This window comes from Psammomys obesus, unplaced genomic scaffold (genome assembly GCF_907164565.1).
Source record: "Psammomys obesus unplaced genomic scaffold, mPsaObe1.curated_primary_1811, whole genome shotgun sequence".
In the NCBI taxonomy this organism is placed as follows: domain Eukaryota; kingdom Metazoa; phylum Chordata; class Mammalia; order Rodentia; family Muridae; genus Psammomys; species Psammomys obesus.
Window position 1 is genome coordinate 4,458,331 of NW_026596095.1, and position 6,012 is coordinate 4,464,342.

Genomic DNA, 6,012 nt, shown 5'->3' on the forward strand with positions numbered 1-6,012 from the left:
GCACATCCTCACCTGTGACTGCTCTCCCTTCCGTTCAAGTGTCCCCTACAAACAGGCTCCCACTCTTCTTAAAAACACCTTTTCTTAGGACTCTGCCTGAAATAAATTCCCCTCCCTGCCTTCCTGCCTTCCTCCCTCTCTTTCTTCCTCCTTCCTTTCCTTCCTTCCTTTTTTCCTCCCTCACTCATTCATTCAAGTTGAATTTCTGGGGCATCGCTCTTATGCCAAGCACAGTGCTAGGTCTAGGGATATGACAGTGAACAAAAACTGGTAGTACTGGTTTTCACACATCATAAAATGCCGTGTTAATTACACATCAAACATCACTTTATGAAGAAGTCTTTCAATAACCAGGGCTGTAATGAGTTTTTATTTTCTTCACTCCTAACACAGAAGACCACAGCTTCTTACACTGACCTCCATCCCGTTTCCACTTCCTCATTTACCTGTTTATCCAATGCATTGGCACAGTGCCCTGTAACTAATTCTCACTCTACCCGCATGTAATTTTCTTGCACAGCAATTTTCAGCCACTTACAAATTTTAAGGTGTTCTGATTTACACCCCATTTAAAAAAAAAATGTTGTCGTTGCTGCACAAAGTTGTTTTGAGCTGTGGCTAAGTAAGTCATTTACTTTGGGCTTGGGAATGTGTTCATAAACTTACAAATGAGAACATCTGATGTCTTAGGAGTCTATTTCAAACAAAATGATGAAACCGCCCTGGGGTGAGCTGGCACAGAGCACCATCTCCCACAGCCCACTTGGATCACTCTCTCATGCTGCCTGACAGAAGCAAACCCTGTAAGAAGACTCCTCAGTACTTCAAGTGTGTACTTTCTCCAACGTTATCCCAAGCAAGCCAACAAAAACAAACAAACAAACAAAAAAAAACTGAGCAGTGATTTATCACTGTGGAGATTAAATTACAACTATACACCACCAAAGCCTAAGAGGTCAAAACAGAAACTATTTAAACAGATATGAAGGTAAAATTTGATGGTAGTGGCTCACAGAATTATGAAGAGACTGTGAGAGCATGGTGGCTCACATCTGTCACTTCATCACTTGAGAAGTCCAGACAGGAGGATTGCCAAGAATGCAAGATTAGCCTAAGCTACATAGTGAGCTGAAGGCCAGCCTGGGCTACAAAGTGAGACATTGTCACAGAAAACCAAAAAGAAAAAAAAAAAAATGGAACTGACTGTGAGGGCTAAGAGCATAGCTCAATGTTAGAGCACTTGACTAGCATGCATAAGATCCTGAGTTTGATTCCCCAGCACAGCAAGAAAAGGAAGAAGTATTAACTGTAAATGTATATCATTAAGTGCATGTCCTCATAATGCATGCTACAGAATAACATTAATTGTGTCCACAGGGTACATGCATACCCAAGTAAACACCTACAACTCATCTGCTCAGGCCAGAAGACATAAAAAGCAAGTCTGCAGCAAAATGTGCCTTTCCAATGCAATAGTGGCATGAAGGCTATGGGTTAATCAACTGATTTTGGATTAGATTTGAGGCCTGCTCCACAAGAAGAAATTCAGGCTACAAATGTAAACCAATCATGGCTCTGGAGGTCACAGACCCTAGAGAGGAACCTGCTTCTGCTGCTTTGCTAACTAACTTGTCAGACTGCTTTCTAAATGTTTATGCTTATCCCCATAGATTAGTGCTACCTTCAACTTTGGCAGAAAAGCTTCTCTCTGAGGTGGCCGTTGTTAATGCAGAGACTTGTAACTAGGCAAAGTACTAAGAATAAGTGCCTACTGGGTGTTCAGTTCTAAATTTGACATTGGTATCAACCCCTAAGCCAAGGTTCAGGAAACAACATGGAAGATGGTGGAAAGAACGTGAGAGTTGGAGGATGGGAAGGAGTGCGGTGAAAAGCTATAAAACACTGTCTTTGGGACGTGGCGTGGATATTGCACCATTGAAGTCACTGCAGTCATGATTACCTACACAAGATCAACTCAACAAGATCAGTCTTCCAATAATCAGAACTAATTGAACTTGGTTATGTTATTAAGTGAGACAGATAGACAGAAGACACAAAAGCGAGGTATGCTGGCAGTAACCAAAAAGAATGAAAGTGAAATGGGGGTTCCGGGGGAGAGTGGATGAGAGGCATTAAGAGTACATATGATCAGGATGCACTGTTTACGTGTATGAAATTGTCAGAGAATAAATCAAAAGATATTCTATTTCTTTTTTTAATTGTCTGAACCATGCTTTGGATTTGGGTTGGTTGGGTGTTTAGCTGGTGCTTTGAGTCAGGGTCTCATGCATCCCAGGCTGACCTTAAACTCCTGACCCTCCTCCTGCCTCCGCTTCCTAGTACTGAAATTACAGTGCTACCATACCAGGTTTATGTAATGCCAGAAGCTGGACCCAGTACTTTACACATCCTACACAAGTGCTCTACAAGTTGAGCTACAGCTGAAGCCGGCTTTGCCTTTTTATGGCCGGATCTCACTGTGTAGGCCAATCTGGCCCTGAACCGAAGGATCTACCTGTCTTAGCTTCCCAAGTAGGAGCCACCGCATCCAGCTGAGAACAGTCATTCTTTAATCTTTTATTCCAATGCTGGGATTAAACCCAGGGCCATATACATACCTAGCAAATGCTATCCCACTGAGCTATGGCCCCTCAGCCAAGGCTGCTCACTCTAAACAAGTAAAAACACTTGGTGACATTTCCTGGATTCACCAAAGAAACCTGCCAGCCTCATCGTCTTTATTTAGTGCTCTGTCGTGAGATTTTTAGTACCTTTCTTTCGAAAAGGACAGAAGAAATGGGAAAATACGTGATTGAAAGCAGAGGAGCACACACTGTCCTCAGCAAACTGGCTTTCCACAGCATTGAACATCTAAACCCCAACATCACCATTAGGAGTACACAAGGGCTCTGATAATTTACACAGTTGATTTTGCTGACTCTTCAGCCAAAAACCACGAGCCAGGCCATTAAGTTAGCCTCTATTTGGATGACAGGCTCCAACTCCAACACCAAAGAATTAGCCATTGTGGAGAAGAGCAGACTGTGGGTAGTTCAGTCCAACACAGACAAGCCCTTGAAAAGCTCCAGTTACAGAACTACTTTTTGAATCACTAGTATTTTAGCTTATACTCTTGTTTTAACTCTGGCTTACGAAAACACGCATAACCCAAAGTATAATTTCTTTTCTTGTTTTTCGAGCTACTTTCTCTATGAAGCTCTGGCTGTTCTGGAACTCAAACTATGATCTCTTATCATCTATGTTTTATTAAATTGTCTTAGACTATCATGCAAAAAGTTCTGTCAAGAATCAAGTAAAGGGTGGGAGAGATGACTCAGAGGTTAGGAGCACTGTCTGCTCTTCCAGAGGTCCTGAGTTCAATTCCCAGCAACCATAGGTGGCTCACAGCCATCTATAATAAGATCTGGTACATACAGAGAAAACATTGTATACATAGTAAATAAATAAATATTTTTTTAAAAAATCAAGTAAAATCTAGGCATGGTAGTGCAAGTCTGTAATGCCAATACTCAGGAGACAAAGACAGAAGCAGGCAGGTCTCTGTGAGTTCAAGGCCAGCTAGGGATACATGAGAGAGAGAAAAGACAGAGACAGAGAAAGAGAAAAAGAAAGTATGTTCAAATTTTCAGTCTCAGCTGGGTATAGTAATCCCAGCACTCAGGAGGAAGAGGCAGGTAGATCTCTGTAAGTTCAGTTCCAGCCTAGTTCCAGGACAGTCAGCACTACATAGTGAGAACCTGTTTTGAAAAAAGAAAAAGGAAAGAAAGAAAGGAAGGAAGGAAGGAAGGAAGGAAGGAAGGAAGGAAGGGAGGGAGGGAGGGAGGGAAAAGGAAAGGAAAGGAAAGAAAAAAAAGAAAAGGAAAAGAAAAGAAAAGAAAAAAGAAAAGAAAAGAAAAGAAATCTCATGAGGCCATTTTGCTAAATTTGTTCCACAGGAGGTCATTATTTCAATCATAGAGCTCTACCATCCTTTAATAACTCAACAAACTTCTGCACAAAACACAGCTGTATCCAGACTAAACATACTCTCATATTTAAAGAGCCTGGTTAATTGTGTCTGAGGTGATAATTTACTCAGAAAGGAAACATTTCACTTGGACACTCAGCCAATAATTATAGCTCCCAGGCTGTATGAGGCCCTGTGTGACAATGTATATAAACACACTCCCTACTTTAGAGACATGCACATTAGGGTGTCTGTCCTCAGGGCCACGCTCAACAGATAGAATCCCAGTTACTACACCATCCCAGGGACGATGTAGGCTGTTTCATTCTATATTTCCAAGAAGTGGAAAGTTTTTTGGCTCCTGATTGGCTAATTATTTATAGCTCCTTCCTTTACTCCCCTAGCCCTGCTCAGAAACAGCTTCATTTTGTAAACTGCATCATCTCCTCAGGAAGACCCCACCCCCAACTTTAAGTATCTCAAAGCTGGGAATGGTGATGCATATCTTTAATCCCAGCAATTGGGAGGCAGAGGCAATAGAACCTCTGTGAGTTCAAGGCCAGCCTAGTCAAAACAATAAAATTAAATAAGGATAGTCACATCTAGAGGGATGTATATATGTATATAACCTATACATATATATATAATATATATATATATTATATATATATATATATATATATATATAGAGAGAGAGAGAGAGAGAGAGAGGATATATATATATATATATATATATATATATTCCAAGACAGAGCTACTCTGTGTGAGGCCTGGGTGGCCTTGAACTCACTCACAGAGGGCCACCACACCCAGCTGTGACTATTCCTTACATTTCTCAGATTCATCCTGATCAAGACAGAATGCCTAATCTTCCTACCAAAGTCAACCATCAGTCCTATTTCTGTGTTTCAGTTCACAATGCCCTCAGGCCCACTGTGAAGGGACTCTCCCAAGAACTGCTTGCAGCCTCATCAACAACCCACACATGGATTCAGATCCCACCTTTCCATCATCATTGACACCATCTCAATTCAGGCATTTATTCTTTCCCCCTGAACATCCCAAAGTCATTCTGCATGGTTTCTTATAACCTCTCCAATGAGCCTGAAATGATGCTTTCACATTGGTTTTTGTTGTTGTTGTTTTGTTTTGTTTTTTTGGTTTTGGGTTTTTTTTGGGGGGGTTGGATGGAGGATGTATATTCTCAGGAGCTAGATAGTATGTTTTCAAATTCCAGCTCTGTTACTTATTTCAGTGACACTAGGCAGAGTACCTAACCCCTCCATCCCTATTGCCCTCACTGAACCACAGGATGGCAGTAATGCTTGCCTTGCAGAATGGTGGGGGAAAGTGAATCAGCAGTCACAGAATGTCCAGCACCGAGGCCAATGCTCTGCAAATGTCCAAGTTATTTGCCATTATCATGAATCTAGCCATGCCATTTCCGTCCCAGGGCCCTTCTAAGAGTCTGAAAGCATGCCAGGGTAACTGCAGGTTCCTCACTCTGGCATTCAGTCTGTCCCCAACTGACCTCTCAGTGTCATGTTCCACACCTCCCCCATGTGAACTGTACACACCAGGCAAAGCGGAGGACTTCCTGTGAGCCGAGCACACTTCATGAGCCTCCCTCCTACTCCTCACTTTTCTTCCCTCTCACACCCACATCCAAAAAGAAAACCTGTCCATCCTTCAAGACAACCTTAACACCACCTCAGAGCCTTTTACGAACATGTCAGCTGGACATATCGCCATCCCTCTACATGTACTTCCTAGTAGAGAGGGGAGGTTTCCCCCAGGGCGCTTTTGTTCCCTCTAATTTCAGTTCTCTTAGTCATCCATCTTATTGGTTTGGAGTTTCTTGAAACCTTGAAAGACACGTGCAACTTCATCAAGACTCTCTGCACCATCAAGCACAGAGCGATATGCTGGGACAACGAAAAGATGGGTTTGTGCAGGTAATCAGGGCAAACACAGTCACTACTGAGGCATGCTGTAGTCCATCACACTGGGGCAGTACATGCTCTGTTCAGGCTGAGTCTTTATCA